The sequence below is a fragment of the Lactuca serriola genome, chromosome 9, assembly GCF_051521515.1.
Source record: "Lactuca serriola cultivar US96UC23 chromosome 9, Lser_US96UC23_V15, whole genome shotgun sequence".
NCBI classification, from domain to species: domain Eukaryota; kingdom Viridiplantae; phylum Streptophyta; class Magnoliopsida; order Asterales; family Asteraceae; genus Lactuca; species Lactuca serriola.
The window spans coordinates 41,876,542-41,899,136 of record NC_136416.1 but is presented as its reverse complement, the minus strand read 5'-3'; the positions used below and the strand labels follow the sequence as shown (position 1 = coordinate 41,899,136).

General features: G+C 40.6%; 1 non-coding gene across 1 annotated transcript; it reads left to right on the top strand.

Annotated features, from left to right (window-relative positions):
* The first annotated feature begins 17,184 nt into the window (after positions 1 to 17,184).
* LOC145077303 (small nucleolar RNA R71) lies at positions 17,185 to 17,291 on the top strand. Its single transcript, XR_013693085.1, has one exon. It is a non-coding gene; the product is annotated as a small nucleolar RNA R71 (small nucleolar RNA).
* The last annotated feature ends 5,304 nt before the right edge of the window (positions 17,292 to 22,595 follow it).

The following is a 22,595-nucleotide window of genomic DNA, read 5'->3' as shown; positions in this document are numbered from 1 at the left end:
GAGCTCCTTCTGGTTCAGTATGTGTTGGAGACTTTTATTATCAGTGTATATTATGCTCTTCGTTCCATACAAGTAATGTCTCCAGATTTTCAGAGCGAATACAACCGCCCCTAACTCGAGGTCGTGAGTGGTGTAGTTAACCTCATGTGTCTTCAGGTGCCTTGAGGCATAGGCGATGACCTTACCTCGTTGCATCAAGACACAACCAAGCCCTTGATTCGATGCATCGCAGTATACCACAAAATCTTCTGTCCCTTCGGGAAGGGATAATACCGGTGCGGTGCATAGAGCTCGTTTCAGGGTCTGGAATGCCTTCTCCTGTTTTTCTTCCCAGTCAAATGTTACGCCCTTCTGTGTTAATGTGGTAAGAGGTTTTACAATCCGAGAGAAGTTCTGAATGAATCTGCAGTAGTAGCCAGCGAGGCCCAGAAATTGACGAATTTCTATGGGCGTCTTCGGTGCTGACCAGTTCTCGATAGCATTAATCTTGGATGGGTCCACGTGGATTCCTTCCTCACTAACCACGTGTCCTAAGAATTCAACTCTTCGGATCCAAAATTCGCACTTAGAGAACTTCGTGTATAACTTCTCCGATCGCAGGGTTTCTAGGACTCGTCGTAGATGATTCCTGTGTTCTTCCTCGCTCCAGGAGTAGACGAGTATATTATCAATAAAGACGATGACGAACTGATCTAAGTATGGACGACACACCCTATTCATCAAGTCAATGAACACTGCGGGTGCGTTAGTCAGTCCAAAGGGCATCACTACGAACTCGTAGTGCCCATAACGAGTTCGAAAGGCTGTCTTTGGAACATCCTCCTCAAGCACTCGTAACTAGTGATACCCGGACCTAAGATCAATCTGGGAAAAGTAACTCGCCCCTTGTAATTGGTCGAATAAGTCGTCTATACGGGGAAGAGGGTAACGATTTTTGACCGTGAGTTTGTTCAGCTCCCTATAATCGATGCACATACGGAACGATCCGTCTTTCTTCTTCACGAACAAGACCGGAGCTCCCCACAGTGAGAAGCTCAGTCTTATAAAGCCCTTGTTGAGCAGCTCGTTAAGTTGACCAGATAGTTCTTGCATCTCGGCAGGCGCTAAATGATAGGGCGACTTAGCTACGGGGGTAGCTCCTGGGACTAGGTCTATTCTGAATTCAACCTGACGTTTGGGAGGTAAACCTGGAAGGTCCTCTGGAAAGACGTCAGGGAAATCACATACAACAAGGATGTCTTTTGGATCTCTCGCTTTCTGGCTTGTGTCGACATCGTGTGCAAGGAAGGCGTGATATTCCTTGCGCAAGTCTTTTTGGGCTTGGATACTTGAGATGATACGAAGGTTCGTACTGGGTTTGTCTCCGTAGATCAACAGAGTTTCGTGATTTGGTGGATTCAGGCGAATGGCATTGTCGAAGCATAGAATATCAGCACGATGAAGACTCAACCATTCCATGCCAACAATGACATCGAAACTCTTGATCAAGACTGTTATGAGATCGATTGGGAATGAATGATCGTCTAATCTGAGGGTACAACCTATGTAAATTTCGTTAGAGCTTTCTGTCTTTCCGTTAGCCATTTCTACGTTGAATGTTTCTTTTAGTGGTTGTGGGGATTGTTTTAGTAAGTGTTTAAAGTTTTGGTTTATGAAGCTTCTTTCTACACCACTATCGAATAAGACACGGGCATAAGAGTTGTTGAGAAGGAACGTACCCGTGACCACTGCGGGATCCGCTACTGCTTCGTTGTGGCCAATAGCGAGTAGTCTTCCTGTTCCTCCCGCATTCCTAGCCTTCGGACAGTTCTTCTTGAAATGGCCCGCTTCACCGCAGCCATAGCAGGTCTGACTCACTCCCGAACCGGGGACTTGATAGATAGGTTTGGGTTGGGATCTGCAAAACCGGACGGTATGCCCTTTCCGGCCACAGTTGGTGCATTGCAATTCACGGCAGGGGCCGTTGTGATGAAAGGGGCAATTGGGGCACTTGGGCAGGTTCCCAACATAGGTTTTTGCTGGTGTAGGGGTAGCAGGAGTGGTGGCAGCATGGACAGCCACAATTTGTTTATGTATGGAGGAGGGTTGAGTTTTCTTGCCCTTCTTCTGATCCCAATGCTTCCTCTTTTTGTCGGTTGACTTGGGCGTTGCAGTGGCAGTTGTGGTTGTTGTAGCTGGAGTGGAAGGAGTTTCATGATCAATCAACCTGTGGGCAAACTCCTTGGCGCTATCAAAGGTTGCAGGATGGGAAGATAGAACATTTCCTTGATACGGGGGCACTAAACCCCAGATGTATCGCTCGATTTTCTTGCTCTCAGAAGGGATCGTGTTAGGGCACATAGCCACCAGGTCGCAGAACCTGGCCGTATAAGCCACTATGTCTGTTCCCTTCATTTTGAGGTTCCAGAGTTCCTCTTCAAGCTTCTGTACTTCTCCTCTAGGGCAATACTCCTTTTTCAGTAGGTCCTTTAGTGTGTCCCAGCCCATGGCATTAGCTGTTACTAGAGAGAGTGAACTGACGTGGCCATTCCACCATGTCAGGGCCCTTTCAGTGAAGGTGGCAGCAGCGAACTTGATTTTGCTTTCTTCGGGGCATGAGCACATTTCGAAAACAGCTTCGGCTCTTTCGATCCATTGGGACAAAGCAAGGATTCCTCTGGTCCCATTGAAAAATGTGGGCTTACAGTTCATGAAATCTTTATAAGTACACCCCTATGTACGAGAGGGAATTTCACCATGTCTGGAGTTGGTGCCCATTTCGGCTCCACTAGCATCGCCAGAATTCATTTGGGCCATGGCTTCCGTCACAGTTGCGGTCACAGTTGTTTGAAACAACACTGGATCGAACTGCGGAGGAGGAGGTGGTGGTGGTGGAGTTTGAGTTGCTGGTCTGCCTCTGTTTGGGCGCTTTCGAGGAGGCATCTTTCATTGAAAGTTAATAGGGATGATGACAATAGTAAGATTTTATTGCAAGTATGATAAGAGTGTTCCATGGACTAAATCAACATAGTCCGAAAATCAGAGAGAGAGTTATAGCAATAGAGTAGTTATCTGCAAATTACTGGTATTAATAATGTAATACAGGTTCGGGAAAAGTGACCTACAAAAGGTCTTACATCAAACCAAAAGGAAAATGTTGGCAGTCTAGAGGCCTAATTAGAGTGCTTTCAAAGTTAGGATTGTTTACAGACAAGTGCTCTACTGAGCATAGAAAGGAAAAGGCTAGTCCTTAAACGAAAGTGTGAGATACTTCGACATCTTCTACTGGCGACGGGTACTCATTGGGCGAACCCTCAGATCTGCTAGTTGGCGCATAACTTCCTGAAGATGTCGTTCATGAGTTCTCTGACGTGCTCGGAGTTCCCTAGATTCAGCTCGGGATGCAGCTAGCTGTTGCTGCAGAGCCTCGTTGGTCCTCCTTGTCCTATCCATAGCTTCTTCAAGTTGGCGGATGCGAACAGTGTTGAGATTGGAGTTGGTATCCACTTTTACAACTCGGCCAATGGCTGCTTGACCTTGCTCGACGTACCTGGCAATCCTTCGGACCATGATGGGCAGAAGCTGGTCCGCTAATCCTCCCCCTCTTATGTTGTAGAGGCTTCGGTCTCCATTGTAAGGTAAAGGCTGACCCTGCTCCTCGCTCCATCGGTTCAAGGTTATTGCCCACATGGGAGTGGGACCTTGAATTGTCGGACGGGGGTTGGGGTTTGGAGCTACAAGGGGTAGGTTGTTAACTTCTGGCTCGGAGATGGAGCTATCCGAGAAGCCTTCTGCATGGTGATCATCCAAAGGGATCGGGTGATCATCTTCTGGCTCTTCGTCGAGCCATCCTCCGTTGCCTTGGTTTGGATAATACGGATCATCGGGGTAGTGGAATCCAATCATGCGATCTACGCGAGAATGGGGAGAGAAAGGTTAATAGACGTACTTATCTAGGATACTTATGAGATGCATCGTTATTGGTCGACCCAATACTTGCGTAGTGCATACCAATTACATGTAACCGAAGCAAAATAGTCCTTCGAATAAGCAACCCTAACTTCAGATCCCCAATCAAACAAGAATAGGAAACGAAGCAAAGGCCACAGATTCTGAGTCTATAGCGCCCTAGTCACATGTAACCGTGGTGTATCCACTTGGAAACTATTGTCCTACCAGTAACGACCCTTTTTGTTATCACATATGTAGTTAGTAGAATGCAGAATACTTTTATAGTATTCTTGTTCTAACGTTCTTGTGGTAGTGTTGGTAAGTTTTTAGACTTGTTTCAACACCACAATCACTCTTAGGCGCATGCTAGTCACTCCTGGAAAAATGTAGTTGATCAGGCTACATCTATATAGATGTGAAAATATGTCTCTAAGCTTAATTGTGTTGTTCAACAATCTTAATACTTTTGCTCTGTTCTAGTATGATACTGACCCTTTTGTAGTGATGAATGTATATATATATATATATATATATACTTAATTAAATATTTTAGTATTTATAAGTATATATTCTTGGTCAGAGTGTTTTAGTCCCGAAGTGTTTATAGTTCATATATCTTTTATAGGTTGATATACTTGATTCACTATAAACAAAGGCTCTGATACCAATCTGTCACACCCCAAAACCGATAACGGTGGAATACATTCTGGGGTGGAGGACGTCATGCACAGTATCATAACAACTGCATGATAGTAAAAATAAGTGACAACAACCATTGCATTTATATAGTAAATTTAATTACAAACGTGTTTTATAATGTTTAATCGACACCAAAAGTATAACAAAATAAAAGATGGGTCTTGTATGTGCTCCATCTTCTCCAAAAGCTGCACCTGTACCTGTCTATCTTTGACCTGATGATACAAGTTATTTTGAAAACGAGTATCAGCATAAAGCTGGTGAGTTCATAAGAATTTAGTGTCGTTTTTGTGTAATAGTGTTTACATACTTATAGTGTAAGAACTAAAATTTATGTTTCTGAGTAGTAGAAATCCCTAGAAAATCCTATATTTTCTAGAAAAGTACATTGTAAGTTAAATCCTTTGAGTTGTGTGTAAGTATTATCATTGAAAACCTTCAGTTGTAAAAGTACGATAATAAATTTCGTATGAGTAACATAGATGAAGAAAAGTTATGCCTGTTGACAGTAGTAGTGGTGCAAACTTCCATTAGTAATAGATAGTTACTTACTTCGGGATGTTAGTTTAGACTTAAGTCTTAGTGTATTAATTTGGATAAAGGTGTAACCCCTCATGTAACCAGACTAGATGATAATAGAGAACCCGATGACCTTCCTGGTCATGCATAGTGTAGTGATGTAGTGCCACCCCTGGGCCTAGTCGGCTCAGATTGTAGTTAGCAGTCGGGATGTAATAGTGTGCGCCCCGTATAGATCTATACATGTAGTGTTGCCTTCCTTCCGGAAAGCCCTGGTCACATGATGTAAGCGCGATAGAGTGTCTTATAGAGGGATAGTGTGTTATACTCTGGATTAATGTATTCTTTTGTATTTTAGTATAGTAGTCTTTTTGTATAGTTCATAGAGTGTTCTCTTATACGTGTATTAAATTGTAATAATAGCAGTTATAGTGAGTATAGTAGTAGTAGAGGTAACGAGCAGTAGTCTTAACTATACCTATTATAGTTAACTAGAGTGTATGACTTCCTGCCTTTGAATAACAAAGGTATTGTATGAGATGAAGACTTTCATATCTAACACAAATATATATGATATATAACTAAGAAATCAACGACAGTCGGACGGATAACAGATACCCTAAGACCACATCAAACAAGAACAGGAAATAAGGCGAGCTATCGGTCTTAAGTCCTTCAAGTCTTACTTATATAAATATATTAGTGTAGATATATTTTAAAAAGAAAAATGATTTAAACACAGTTTTGAAAATAGTTTAACAACAATATAATCTTAAAAATGCATTTGATAATCAACTAAAACAGTTTTATTGGTAAACAGCTAAAAGTGTAGAAAAATCCCTTTTTGATGATAATTGGTGAATCACATATGATTTAAAAATAAAAACTTGTAGGATTTTACTTGTATCCCCCCCCCCCCTAAAACATGCAAAAACATTTAAAAAAAGGTTCATTAAGGGGGTATGAACTCACAGTTTATTGTAGGGTTCGAGTATGCGATTCGTATGAGTGTCGAGTGTCAACAGATGCACTAAACGTACGTAGCCCCTAGTAATTACATGGTGACACATATATAAGTTAGACATAGGGTGTTTCATGACTAAACATGATGGGAATTCCCTCCTAAGGGCTTGGAATCACTAAGACTAAGTGTCCCATGTTCTATACCCAATGATCTATGCAAGTTTAAGGCCAAATATGAGTATTAGGGTGTGTGTATGGCCATAAAGGTGAGTGTGTGGCTGGGGTATGCGGCCAGACTTGTGAGTGAGGCTGCACACTAGAGTGTGCGGGCATACAGGGTGTGTGTGCGTCCGTACACTCCTTGCTTGAATCCCATGAGTCGATTATGTGGCCTTACTCTCACTTTGGAGGGTATTCTGAGTGTATGCGGCTTCCTGATGAAGGTGTGCGGCCGCACTCCTTCATAGGATGAAGAACATGAAGAACATTATGAGTTTGAGGCTTGGATTCAAGTGTTTTACCTCTATGACAAGCTAAATGATGGTGTTCTCCACATTTTGGGAGCGTTCTAGGTGTTTTTGGGTGGTTTTCTAGAGAGAGAAAGTATAGATAGAGAAAGGATGCAGCCAAAAGTGAATGGAAGGGGGGCCTCCACTTTATCTAGGGTTGAGTGTGAGGCTGGAGGGGTTTGCTGCTAGGTGTGCGGCTGGCTTGGCCGCACACACCTCTCTTGGTATGTTTGGCTGGATTTTGTGATGCAACACCCTTCCTAATCCTTCCTAAGGTCCATATCTATGATATATTAAGCCTAAAACACCAGCGCGGACTCAATATACTATTAAAAGATGCTAAATTCAAGTGAATTATAGATATATGGATCGGTTGCTCAGTGTAAAAGTGTCAGGTTGTCACACCAGTCCCGTAGCTCGTTGGACCCTGTGGTCCGGTCATAGCTCGTCGGACCCTTCAGTCCAATCTGTATCGTTGGACCCTTCAGTCCGCTCTATATCGTTGGACCCTCCGGTCCGGTCTATACGACATATGGCATACATATAACAAAATGCACATAATCTCATACTTACACATAGTAGACAAGACCCTCCGGTCTACACATAAATACCACTTTAGGTAATGTATAGTGAGAAGACTCACCTCGGGTATCTCGGATAATCTCGCACACGAAAACACTGATCTAGCCCCCGCCTAATCACATAAACAGTACTCTCAAGTAAATAATGGATCTCAAAGGCTTGATTAAATCCATCCCTACAATCCCACAGAAGGGTAAAAGACCATTTTACCCCCCCCCCCCGACCCAAAAGTCCAAATGTTGACCAAAACCCTAAAAGTCAACGAAAGTCAACAGGAGGCAGTACGCAGCGCGTACCATCTCTGTACGCGGGGCGTACGCCGGCGATCCATAATCGGGGTCTCAACTCCTTATGTTGCGCGTACTGAGAGTTACGCCCAACGTAAGTCTCAGTTTCAGCCTTTTCTTGCATTTTGGTCTTAAACGGTTAAGACACTCATTCAACTTTCAGATCTGACTTTCCCTAAGCCTCTTATTCCATAAAGTCAGAACCTTTAAGCCTTTGCATGGCTGTAAAGGTCCCTAATCACTCTAACACCTTTCCTTCTTCCTCATAAGGTCTAGATCTCATGCATGGCTCAATATTAACGTCCAAGATTGGATTTTTATGAACATACAACTCATATAACCTTGAAATATGGCAGATCTAGGCCAATGGAGACTATTTGCTCATAAAGTCTCCACCTTGGGACCAAAAACCCTAAAAATTGGTCCAAGAAGCACAAATCACAAATGAAAAGGAAAGTTTTGAGCTTTTTACCTCATAAAGAAGGTCCAACCCCTGAAGAACTCGGATCTACTCTTGTTAACCAACTTCTAGCTCCTAAAATGGCCTCCTCTTCTCTTTCACCACCTTGAAATGGCACTTTGAAGCTCAGAACACAAACACACAAGCTAGGAACGAAGGATAACTCTCTATTAGGGTTTCACTCGCTGAAATGGTGGTCGAGGATAAGGCCTTAGCATTCCTTTTATAGTGCACAAGTCACAAATTAGGGTTTACATTTGGGCCCGCTACGCCCAACGTAACCCTGGGTATGCCCAGCGTACCTAGGCGAGTCCGCGTCCAACTTAAGCGCATGAGTACGTGCAACGTACTCCTTAGTACGCCCAACGTACTCATTTGACTTAACATTTCATTTAAAGGTTTAACTTGACAAGTTGGAAAATGAGAAGAGTTTAAGAGACGCACCTGAATTTCGGGATGTTACATGGTGCAAGGTTGTGGATAAAGGAAGAGCTTATGGATCTTGATTATGTGCTTCATTTCTAGCTTGTTTGAGGTAAAAAAAAATATTTGATCTTTTCATTCTTGGCTTAGATCTATGTTGTATGAGTTTTGGTTCTTTTTTAGCTTCAAGAATGAGATCTATTGGTTTGGTACCACTCCAGGAGCTATGAGTTGCCACTCTTGGTGTTTCTGAGGTTCTAGATGCATAAAGTTGCCTCCTTTAGGGTTTGGAATCCCCCATGCTTGAGATGGTGTCCATTTGGTGAAAGTATAACGCTTAATCTTGAAGATTGGTTCTTTGGGGGCATGCAAAGTCACCAAGTCAGTGACTTTGTGGTTCTAGACACTTGTGTGGACTCACATTTGTGTTTTGGACTTCTGGAATTAAGCATTAAGAGCTTAATATCGATTTTGGCTTAAAGGATTTTGTAACGCCCGTAGATCCGGGCTAGTCAATTAGAGGCAATAGGAGTCGAAAAACGACTTTTCAAGAAAATAATCTCGTTATAGCTGTTCTTGATGATCTAGTCATCTAGCGGAGTATAGATGACGACCACGGACTATTCTAGACAGTCCAGTGGAACACTAGCAGGCTCGCAACATGTAGGTGTTTATTCGAACTGTGTGTTTAACCGAACTGTGTGTTTATTCGAACTGTGTGTTTATTCGAACTGTATGAACTGTGTGCTCACCAGATATACTCCATCCCAATGATAGTCCTTTGACTAGGTCACTTGTGTTAGATGTTTTAGGGACGTAATGTGAGGATAACGGGAATGGGTAATTGGGTTGATTGTTTGATGTTTAAAAATAATAATTATATTATTGTGGGTTGAAAACCCTATGTGCTCACCAGGTTTCCCAACCTGACCCACTCAGTTTATTTATATCACAGGTGTTGATATGAAGTGACACTACACTGAGAGATTTAAAGAGATGTAGATCACTAGTGTAAATAATTGTAAGTTCTGTTTATGCTTATGTTTCTGTATTAACGATGACATCCCAAACGTTTTAAAATGAAATAAATACGTTTCTTCGAAAATGTTTTAATAACGTATTTACCATGTTTTTCTGGGAACAAATTCCGCAACATTTTTATGAAATGAAGTACTCTGATTTTTATAAAGCATAAACAAACCGGTCTTTTTTGGTCGTGATTTTGGGGATGTCACAGATTTGTATGCTATCAGTACAAGTCTGTACGCGCAGCGTACAAGCCAAATAGCGAGTACGCCCCGCGCACTCAGTTAGGTGGATTTTTGCATTTGGGCTCTAATGTGTGTAAAACCCACTAGTTTTAAACCTACTTTTAATTATCAAATAACACACAAAAGGCAGTGAACCTATCAATTGTGGTATAGCTAAATAAGCAGGGTATCGAACACAGGGAACGACAAATTAAACTAAAAACTAATTTAATCTAAGTTAATTAAAAAGCAGGGGTTGTTCTCTAGTTTTACAAGACTAGAAACTTACTAATTATTACTAATTTAAAGCTAGAAAATAACGATTTAACTAGATTCAATAATTGGAAAGGAACTTCTGTTTAGTTCAACTCGGTTAACTCTATGGTTGACTTTCAAGGTAATAGTGCAATGGATTAATTCTTTCGTTGGTTACCGATTCAAGTGATTAGGTTCATGTTCACTACCCTAATCCTTAGCAAATAAACTAACTCAAACAGTGGCCAATTGTCTAATTTAATTATATTTACTAGATTAATTATTCGGGTTAAGTTAGACTTGCAATAGTTAACTAATTTAGTCTTTTTAATTAACCTCTTGTTTGATAGTCATCTTACAAGCTTGCACATGAATTTACTCAATTTTCTTATTAATTCTAGTTTCATATTCATTAATCCTAGACATATAACTATGTGGTCACAATATATCATATGAGGGCAATAATCAATAGATGTTCATGCTAATCAATTATCTTCCTATTAACAGAAAATTAATTATTATTCACACACAAGGTTCTTTAGCAAGCTAAAATAACAAAAATTCACCAACTTAGAATTAATCCTACCAATCAATCAAACCATATTGTCAACTTTGTATCCCCAAACAGAAGTCTAAAGGTTTTAGCTCATAATTAAAGTAAATAACAGCAAACAATCAAAGTCAAATTGCTTAGTCATGATGAATAAACAAAAGAATAAATGGAATGATGAAATTTTTCCTTAATTACTCTCCGGAATCGAATTCTAGCTTCCTTTGTCGTCTTCTAGGGTTTTTCAGGCTTCTCAATCGTAGCAAGATACTTCTGAATCGTCCCAGAACTCCCCCCTCTCGATCTGTGGAGTTATCTTTAAATAAGCGATCCGACTCGTCGAGTCAAGTGGTGACTCGTCGAGTCCCTCTCATATTCCCCGTATTGCGATAACTATCTGCGATCCCGAGTCATTATCCTTCTGATTCCTCGACCGGACTCGTCGAGTCGCTATCTGACTCGACGAGTAGAAGCTTTTTTTTAGTGTTTTTCCTTCTTCATTCCACTCTCGAGCTCCTAACTGCTTCTCTTGCTTCCTTTTGCTTCCGAGCTTCATATTTGGACTGAAAAACATAATTTAACACTTTTAAGTACCTTTTGTCCATAATATGCGATAATTTAGCTAATATATGAATAAAAAACTATACTAAATACACACTAAATATGCACATATCAAAATACCCCACACTTGTCTTTTGCTTGCCCTCAAGCAAAACTGAATTTTAACACATTAGAATTATGTATAACAACTCCAATCTAACCCAGCCATTATGCCAAGACCGCAACGCATGCATTTGTGTCTAAAAATTTTCCTAAAAACCTCCCATACTCTAAATACTCACAATCCTCATAAACATTCGCCCACTCACCCCGAACTATGCTCATTTTATGCAACCCTCCGAATCCATCCTCAAAAAACCTCTTTACCCTCAAGGTATTTTTAATTGAGCAACCCAAGCATACATATTCTAGAAAATTACAATTTTTCGATACCACTATGAAATTTTTTTTTTGAATTCTTCACTTCCTTGATAATTTGATCTTTGATATCTTTGAATTCACCAACTTGTATTGACTTTTGGCATCTTCAACTTTTTTGGATTTCTTCGAATTTTGATCTTTTGATCTTCACTTTATTTGCTCCAAAATTCTTCAAACTTTTCTTGTAATTCTCTCTTTTTTTTTACATGTATACCTCACTTTTTCTTTCACTCAAAACCCTACATGCTTAAGCAGGGGCGCTCAATCTCAACCTTTATTGGCTAATGATAAAAATTTTCCTGGATACATTTCAGGTTTAGGCTGCTAAACATATTGCATCCCTCAAGCTGAGCAAGGTCGTGTTTTTGTCTCATGATTTCACTAGAATAAGGAAGCCACAAATGCACTAGAACGTATATAGACTCAACTAAACATTTGGGTTATCATGCAATTATTAACACAATCCTAACATCGAATCCTAAATTTTTTTTTTACCAAAGTTTTCTAATTAAGTCCTAAATAATACTTTTGGTATGCAAAATTTTTTAAAATTGACTATTATGTAACCAACCCCCTACCCCACACTTATGTGATGCAATGCCCTCATTGCACATGATGCATAAAAACATAAAAAGAAACTAAAGAGGGAATTGGAACAAAATCCCCTGGGATAGCAGTGGATAGGTTGATCACTCTCATTTAAGCTCCAACTTCAATCAACTTTAGACATGGTAACATCTCATCCATGCCTTGGGTGTCTCGTCTCGTGTGGGTCGCTCCAAATACGCGGAAATCAGTGTAAGATCTTGAAGAATGGATATGGAAGAATAAGTGAGCAAGTGGGACAAGTAGCAGCATCAAATCAGCAATCCGTCGGTATAAAAATTGAACGACTCGTCGAGTCTTATGGTGGACTCGTCGAGTACCAGCGCGCCTTCTGAGAATATGTAGAAATACAAGGCGACTCGTCGAGTCAGCTTAGTGCACTCGTCGAGTAGGCCACTGAACGAAAAAAACTTGGTATTTTGCAACTGTTTTAGCCTCTAAAAACGTCTCTAACTCTTCCCCATGTTTAGACTCAATTACCCATACCCCCTAAGGACCGGACTCGACACTTTGACGTTAAAGTTCCACTTCCTTGACTCGCTTTCACTCGTGATAACATCCAAGCTATAACTCTAAACCATCCTAAGCAAGCAATCCTAATCCAATCCTGAAAAATAACTAAAGCATACAATCATTAAACATAATAAAATCTCAAACAAGTCATACACACCAAATAAGAATAAAAACAAAATAAAAATTGTTTAATTAAAACACAAAAATCAATCTTTGTCCTCCTCATCATCATTGGCGGCTCCACTTCCTCCGGCTCCACTTCGTCTCGCAGCAATCACCTCATCCCAAGATGGAATAAAGGGGTAATTTCCACCATCAATATGTGGGATATTGAAGTGGTCAAAAAGTCGTATATGGGATTGGTTGCAAAAGTTCAGCCCCCTCGCCATTTGATCCTGCATCCGCCTCATCTCCACATTGTATCAATCCATTGGTACGTCTTCATTTTCGACCGGAATCACTGGCGGCTCGTCCTCCACATCCCGCTCTCTTCTTGATCTTACCCTCCTTCCCGGTGCTTCGGGACCAACAACGGGGTCATCATTTGGGATGGCATAATGGCCACCACCATAGTCTTCAATAATTCGTGCTCTTCGGAAAAGAATGGGATTAAACGGAGGTGTCGGGATCAATGTCATGAAGTTCCATGCACCGCGGTTCATCAACCCGAATGAGTTAGCCAATCGGGTGACAAACATCCCACCATTAATACGGGAGGTTTTGCGATCCTTGACCGCACCCTCCGAAAGGTATGAAGCTATACACCAAGGGATGTTGCAAAAAACGCCGGGTGTAATTATACTCCATAAATAGAAGACGTCAAGATTGGAAACCTTGTCATCATCTTTTCTTTGATTGATGGTGGAGGAAATAAGGCGGTGAATGAGGTGGTGAGTTGGGGATCGGATGCTCCCTTCCTGTGCAGACTTCGGGATGTAAACTTTATTTCCAATGGTATTCCACCAACCCGAGCTTGTAACTCCATCGGGAAATGCCATATGTGCTTGTGCTAAAAAGGCCCGAAAGATGTTTGTTGAAACCAAGGGCTGATCGTAGATCCCTAGTCGGCAAGCAAGATCCACTACCGAGCATTGACAAAATTCTCCCCCAAGGCAAAAACTAAAGCTTGTTGGGTGAAAGACATCCACTCCCCCGGTGAAAGACACCGTGGAGAAAAATTCCAAACAAAGCTCTTAATAGACCAGCTCTTGTATACGGAAGACCCGGCTCCACCCGTCGCAGATCATTGTTTGGCCTTCATGTTGGAACTCCTTTAAAAGGTAAGGAGCTAATTCCTCCTCATATCGAACACTTTGCAGCCACTCCCAATCAATCCTGTTTGGCACATAAACCTCCTTCTTCTTAATATCAGATAGCTTCTTCTTCCATTTCCTAATTGTTGAGGCGGACTCAATTTGCAGGAAGTTTAGCCATGGAAACTCCCCTTGGTTGCCACTTGAAGTTTGTCCCCTTCTAAACATGATGTCTGCAAAATAAACACACAATACCCAGAAAACACAGAATATAATTAAAAAAAATGTCTGCTTTCTGTAACTCGACTGGACTCGTCGAGTCCAGGCCCGACTCGGCGAGTCGCGCAACCTGCACGAGTCGGTCGACGGGTCACTACAAATTGGACCATAAAACCTGTAAATTTTTTCAAGGGTTTTGTCTCAACACTTAGTATTGATGTATTAAGGCCAAAATAGACATTCAAAACAACTTAATTCATGAAAAATCAAAAACCTAGAAATTTAATACTTCTCAAAAACGGGTTTTTCATGCAATTACTACCATGGATGGCCTTATAATCATGCTCTTAACAGAAAATAGGAAGAAATTTGTTACCTTTTTGGATTGGGCTTGAGAAATTTGAAAGAACTTGAAGAAGAATGATGAATGCTTGAGAGAGAATGAAAATAGCGGCACCCGACGAGTGTGGTTTGTGAAAACTGATTCTTAGGGTTAAAACCCTACTTACCCAATGTAAAAGTAATTTCAAAATATTTTTTTTCTGTAAATAATACCGACTCGTCGAGTCGTGGTCAGACTCGGCGAGTCTGGTCGCGAAGTCAATTCTTTTCTGAAATCCATGCGGACTCGTCGAGTCGTGGTCAGACTCGGCGAGTCGCGTAAAAAAATGCATAATTTTCAAAATTTTGTTATGTATTGTAAATCATTTCACCCCACACTTAGCTTATGCACACTCTCAAGCAGACATGCCCAATGATTTGGAAGATTAAGATTTAAAAAAAAACGAAGGGAAAATAAAAAGAAAACTAAAACGTAAAAGAAAGCAAACTCTATATAACGGGTTGCCTCCCGCCAAGCGCTTCTTTTTGAGGAGTCATTAGCTAGACTCCTTCCCATCTACGTTTTGTCATCTTCGAGCATCGGGAATGCACGCCTAACGTTTTGTGATTTGTACTTGGTCTTGTAAGCGTGGATCTTTTTCTTGTAAGCCCTTTTTAATGCATCCCTTTTTCTTTTCATTGCCTCATCTTCAACTGCTTGGGCTTCCCTTTTTCTCTTTTTCTTCTTTACCCCCTTCTTTTTCACCAACTCTTGAACCTCCTTCTCTTTAAATTTAATAACTTCATATTTCATAATGGTCCGTGCTCTAGGTTTAGTGGTGAATAGGTGATCAGCTTCCTCCTTCCTTTCCTTTATCTCTTCGTTCGTTCCGGTGCTTAACCCATCTTCAAGATGAACCGGATGAAGACATGCTACATCGGCGTATTGGACTCTCCTTTCCTTTCCTCTTTCTACTGTTTGTTCTTCTAAAGAATCCTGTATATTATTGAAATCCAAGGTATGTGAAGGACTAGTAACAAGCAGATCTAAGTCGGCCAAGTGTTTGGCCAAATCGACTGGACTCGTCGAGTCCATTAAAGTGACTCGGCGAGTCGGTACGAATTCCATAAATTCTTGGGTTTTTTCTGAGTGGGCTCCTTCCAGTAGCTTTTCTAATTCATCCAAGTCCTTGTTAACATCTCCTTCTTCTTCAGAGTGTATCACAAACTTGCTTGGGTCTTCTTTCATCAAACGTGCAAGCTCTTGTTTTAATATCTCATCATCCAATTGGATCATTGAGACTTCATCAATCTTTTCCTCTTCTTGCTTGATTTCTGGAATAGCTTTAAACGTCACAGCCTCATCACCCACTCTCAATGTCAATGTAGACTCACTTATATCAATTAAAGCACACGCGGTGTTCAAGAAAGATCTCCCCAAAATAATTGGAATTTCGGGGTCTTCTTCCATATCAACAACCACGAAGTCTACTGGAAAAATAAACTTGTCAACTTTTATAAGGAGATCTTCACAAACGCCTTTTGGATGGATTGTTGTCTTGTCCGCCAAATGGATCTTCATATTCACTGGTTTTGGTTCTGGTAGATTCAACTTCTTATAGAATGACAAAGGCATCATATTGATGCTTGCCCCTGAGTCAACTAATGCTCGTGTGAAGACTTTATTACCAAATTGGCACGGAAGCACAATATTTCCTGGGTCACCCTTCTTTTTAGGCAGTTCACTCATCAAGACTTCTGCAACTTCTGCCAAATCCTTCCTAGGTGCAAAAAGGCCCTTAAGCAAGTTGAAGTATTTAGGCGTTTGAAGTATTGTTTCCACAAATGGCACATTAACTTGTAAAGTGTTAACATGATTCATGAAGGTTCTGTATGCTTCAACTTTTTCTGCAGGCATGGCTTTGGTTAGGTATGGCAGTGGAGGCTTATAAGGTTTCGAAGAACTGATAGGTTTCTCAATTTCGCATGGACTCGTCGAGTCCATAGGAGTGACTCGGCGAGTCGGGTCGGGTTTGGCTGGCTCCGATTCTTCTACCTTTTCTTCCTTCCTCTTGGAGATCCTTAGTGCTTCTGTAAGTTTTTCTTCACTGCTGGAGGTTATTACGCTCACGTTCTCCATTCTTGGATTGGGTTCGGTATTGCTCAGAAGTTGACCCGGTCTTCTTTCATTCACTTGATGTGCAAGCTGTTCCAGCTGTTTCTCAATGTTGAGAATGGAAGCTTGCTGATTCCTCAACATGTTTCTGGTTTCTTGCATTGCTACATCGTGATCATTATGTCTTTTCTCGGACGCGGTTATGAACCTTGTGAGTAGATCTTCTAAATTTGCCTTCTTTTCCGTCACCGGCTCTTCCTTTTGATAGAATCCCCTCTCCCTCTGTTTGTATTTCTCCTCCTTAGCCTTTTTATATTCTTCGTATGGGAGCCATTCCTTCTTCGGTTTCCTCCAGTCTTCATCGTATCTATCGCCACTGGAATAGAATACTTGAGCCTTTCTATTTCCATTCTCGTCTCAATCACAATCCTTGGTAAGATGGGGGCCGCCACAATTTTCGCATCCTACCCTAATAGCATGGATCGTTCGATCCATTTTCGTCATTCTTCGGTCTAGGCTATCGAGTTTAGCTATTACCGCCGCCATGCCATCGTTCACCGAGTTTACTGCTCCACGACTCACTTCATTCCTCGGATTGTGGTATTCTCTAGAATGCTTAGAGAATTCTTCAATTAATTCCTTTATTTCTGGAGGTGGCTTTCGGGTGAGCGGGCCTTGTGAATCGAGTAGTTGCCTTGTGGTGACATTAACTCCATCATAAAAGATGGAGACCTCTTGTTGGCTATTAAGATCATGGTGTGGGCAATTTCTAAGTAGGCTCTTGTACCTTTCCCAAGCTTCATAAAGAGATTCACCAGGTTGTTGCTCGAAGTTGGCAATGGCTTTATTTAGCTTGGCTATCTTGGAAGGTGGGCAGAAATGGTCAATGAACTCTTCTTTCACATTGGCCCATGTGGTGACCGATCCGGGAGGAAGTGATTTTAACCAATCTTTTGCAGTGCCTTTAAACGTGACAGGAAGCATTCGAAGAAGCTGGGTCTCGCGTGGAACATTAGGCATGTTGAAGTAATCGACCACATCATTTACTTCGTCCAAATGCTTGTAAGCGTCTTCATGATCTCTCCCGTAAAAAGGGATCTCCTTGAGTTGAGCGAGAATATGGCCTTTTAGCTCAAACGTAGCGGTTGCGGGAATTGCGGGTTGCACAAGTCCCGGCCCGGTGTCATCACACATCCTTTTCTTCCACTCCCCCATGGGGACTTCATCGATGTTAGCCATAGTGATAGCTAACTCTTCTTCGGAATCGGTTTCGTGCTCGGAAATATGCTCTTCTTTTTCCTCGGTCTCGTACTCGATATCTTCGTGAATTGGTTCTTCAATTGTTAACGAGGCACTGGATGCTCCTGATTTGCTGCCTTTCTTCTTGCTGAAAACGGATTTCAAGTTCTTGAGTGGTGAGTTCTTTGAAGTTGCGGTTTCTCCTACGGCTTTTCCTTTGCTTCTCTTTAGTGCGGATTCCGGGTTTTCCAAAGGTGGTACTAGAGGTGTGTCCGATCCTCGGGTCATGAAACGCACCTGAATTTCGGGATGTTACATGGTGCAAGGTTGTGGATAAAGGAAGAGCTTATGGATCTTGATTATGTGCTTCATTTCTAGCTTGTTTGAGGTAAAAAAAATATTTGATCTTTTCATTCTTGGCTTAGATCTATGTTGTATGAGTTTTGGTTCTTTTTTAGCTTCAAGAATGAGATCTATTGGTTTGGTACCACTCCAGGAGCTATGAGTTGCCACTCTTGGTGTTTCTGAGGTTCTAGATGCATAAAGTTGCCTCCTTTAGGGTTTGGAATCCCCCATGCTTGAGATGGTGTCCATTTGGTGAAAGTATAACGCTTAATCTTGAAGATTGGTTCTTTGGGGGCATGCAAAGTCACCAAGTCAGTGACTTTGTGGTTCTAGACACTTGTGTGGACTCACATTTGTGTTTTGGACTTCTGGAATTAAGCATTAAGAGCTTAATATCGATTTTGGCTTAAAGGATTTTGTAACGCCCGTAGATCCGGGCTAGTCAATTAGAGGCAATAGGAGTCGAAAACGACTTTTCAAGAAAAGATTATTTAGAATAAATAATCTTAACCAAGTTGTATAGCATGCTACAAGGTTTCCGTACATATAAAGAACGCCGAAATCCGAGTTATAACGAAGAAGTTATGACCCGTCGAAGTTTCGCGACAGAATCGACACGATACCGGAAAGCGTGAATAGTGAATTTATGATAGAGTGATATTTAGCCTTAGCGATCTAAACGAAAGTCGTAGAATATGTTAAACTAAGAACATCGATAAAAAGAACGCCCAAATCTGACTTCGTATGAAGAAGTTATGATTTTTCGAAGTTTCGGACTAGCAGTGTACAGCCCGAAATTCGAATATTAGATTGAGCGGTTTTTAGCCGACACGACCTAATGAGAATCGAAGATCTCGTTGAGAGTAGCGTAACGAGAAAAAGATGGGCGAAAACGGATGTCGGATGAAGAAGTTATGAGGATTTAACGGACCAATCATGTCCCGGCCCGTTAATAATATAAAATTTAAAATCGAGCCAAAATTAGCCGACGAAGTCTAAACGAAAGTTGTAGAGTACATTCCCACCTTCGCGTGGACATAAAGAACGTCGAAAACGGAGCTCGTATGCGAAAGTTATGATTTTTAGAAGTCGGGAGTGGAAATTGCGAAATCTGATGCGAGAGGGATGACATGGCTGCATCTGGGCCGTCGCTTGTTGATCAAGGATTCGCTTCGGATTGTGACATGCCACCCTCGCAGTATGCCCCGCGTAGGTCCTATCTGATCCATCCGATGGGTGCGAGACAGTTGGGTCCGAGCTGGTGATCCTATCCGAGGAGTACGCCCAGCGTAATTCCGAGCTTCGGTCCCTATAAATACCATGCGAATTCTTCCGGATTTTTCACACATTTTCACTTCTCTCTCTAAACTACTTTCTCTCTCTAACCCTTTTGGAGTCCCCTAAAACCTAGTTAAACCCTTAGCACCCTAGGGAAGCCCCGAGGCTCCCGGAGTCCCGAGAAAAAGGAGTTTTTCGGTTTCAAAACGCTGCTCCAATTAAGTTCCGGTTTTCGATAAAATTCGTTGTAAGTATGCTACGCTTACGCAATTTTTAATATAGCTTTCAAATAATTATAGGAATGTTATTAGGTCCTTAAAATAATTATTTGGGCTATTATTATGAGTTATATTGAGCGTTATTAACGCTTAATAATAGTCAGACTAATTAATTTGTCGCGGTTATCGTTAAACTAAACCCTAGTGGTATCGGTACTAGGTTTTATCGAAGGAATATCGTTTTGAGAGTATCGAAGCGCTGTCCGAGTGCTGAGTCACCACCTACTCAGGTGAGTGCATAGTCCCTTTCAGCTTACACATAGATATGAAGTATTTTATATAAATTACGTGCTGTGTGTGTATATTATCTGTATACTTGCTATCTATGTTGGATGAACGTTTTATACATGTTTTCAATGATTTAAACTGTATATGTATTTTATATCTACAAAATGTGTTGGGTAAAACATGGGTAGATGTAATAGTTGCTGTGTGACAAAATAAAATAATGAGAGGCCTCGTTATAGCTGTTCTTGATGATCTAGTCATCTAGCGGAGTATAGATGACGACCACGGACTATTCTAGACAGTCCAGTGGAACACTAGCAGGCTCGCAACATGTAGGTGTTTATTCGAACTGTGTGTTTAACCGAACTGTGTGTTTATTCGAACTGTATGAACTGTGTGCTCACCAGATATACTCCATCCCAATGATAGTCCTTTGACTAGGTCACTTGTGTTAGATGTTTTAGGGACGTAATGTGAGGATAACGGGAATGGGTAATTGGGTTGATTGTTTGATGTTTAAAAATAATAATTATATTATTGTGGGTTGAAAACCCTATGTGCTCACCAGGTTTCCCAACCTGACCCACTCAGTTTATTTATATCACAGGTGTTGATATGAAGTGACACTACACTGAGAGATTTAAAGAGATGTAGATCACTAGTGTAAATAATTGTAAGTTCTGTTTATGCTTATGTTTCTGTATTAACGATGACATCCCAAACGTTTTAAAATGAAATAAATACGTTTCTTCGAAAATGTTTTAATAACGTATTTACCATGTTTTTCTGGGAACAAATTCCGCAACATTTTTATGAAATGAAGTACTCTGATTTTTATAAAGCATAAACAAACCGGTCTTTTTTGGTCGTGATTTTGGGGATGTCACAGATTTGTATGCTATCAGTACAAGTCTGTACGCGCAGCGTACAAGCCAAATAGCGAGTACGCCCCGTGCACTCAGTTAGGTGGATTTTTGCATTTGGGCTCTAATGTGTGTAAAACCCACTAGTTTTAAACCTACTTTTAATTATCAAATAACACACAAAAGGCAGTGAACCTATCAATTGTGGTATAGCTAAATAAGCAGGGTATCGAACACAGGGAACGACAAATTAAACTAAAAACTAATTTAATCTAAGTTAATTAAAAAGCAGGGGTTGTTCTCTAGTTTTACAAGACTAGAAACTTACTAATTATTACTAATTTAAAGCTAGAAAATAACGATTTAACTAGATTCAATAATTGGAAAGGAACTTCTGTTTAGTTCAACTCGGTTAACTCTATGGTTGACTTTCAAGGTAATAGTGCAATGGATTAATTCTTTCGTTGGTTACCGATTCAAGTGATTAGGTTCATGTTCACTACCCTAATCCTTAGCAAATAAACTAACTCAAACAGTGGCCAATTGTCTAATTTAATTATATTTACTAGATTAATTATTCGGGTTAAGTTAGACTTGCAATAGTTAACTAATTTAGTCTTTTTAATTAACCTCTTGTTTGATAGTCATCTTACAAGCTTGCACATGAATTTACTCAATTTTCTTATTAATTCTAGTTTCATATTCATTAATCCTAGACATATAACTATGTGGTCACAATATATCATATGAGGGCAATAATCAATAGATGTTCATGCTAATCAATTATCTTCCTATTAACAGAAAATTAATTATTATTCACACACAAGGTTCTTTAGCAAGCTAAAATAACAAAAATTCACCAACTTAGAATTAATCCTACCAATCAATCAAACCATATTGTCAACTTTGTATCCCCAAACAGAAGTCTAAAGGTTTTAGCTCATAATTAAAGTAAATAACAGCAAACAATCAAAGTCAAATTGCTTAGTCATGATGAATAAACAAAAGAATAAATGGAATGATGAAATTTTTCCTTAATTACTCTCCGGAATCGAATTCTAGCTTCCTTTGTCGTCTTCTAGGGTTTTTCAGGCTTCTCAATCGTAGCAAGATACTTCTGAATCGTCCCAGAACTCCCCCCTCTCGATCTGTGGAGTTATCTTTAAATAAGCGATCCGACTCGTCGAGTCAAGTGGTGACTCGTCGAGTCCCTCTCATATTCCCCGTATTGCGATAACTATCTGCGATCCCGAGTCATTATCCTTCTGATTCCTCGACCGGACTCGTCGAGTCGCTATCTGACTCGACGAGTAGAAGCTTTTTTTTAGTGTTTTTCCTTCTTCATTCCACTCTCGAGCTCCTAACTGCTTCTCTTGCTTCCTTTTGCTTCCGAGCTTCATATTTGGACTGAAAAACATAATTTAACACTTTTAAGTACCTTTTGTCCATAATATGCGATAATTTAGCTAATATATGAATAAAAAACTATACTAAATACACACTAAATATGCACATATCAAAATACCCCACACTTGTCTTTTGCTTGCCCTCAAGCAAAACTGAATTTTAACACATTAGAATTATGTATAACAACTCCAATCTAACCCAGCCATTATGCCAAGACCGCAACGCATGCATTTGTGTCTAAAAATTTTCCTAAAAACCTCCCATACTCTAAATACTCACAATCCTCATAAACATTCGCCCACTCACCCCGAACTATGCTCATTTTATGCAACCCTCCGAATCCATCCTCAAAAAACCTCTTTACCCTCAAGGTATTTTTAATTGAGCAACCCAAGCATACATATTCTAGAAAATTACAATTTTTCGATACCACTATGAAATTTTTTTTTTGAATTCTTCACTTCCTTGATAATTTGATCTTTGATATCTTTGAATTCACCAACTTGTATTGACTTTTGGCA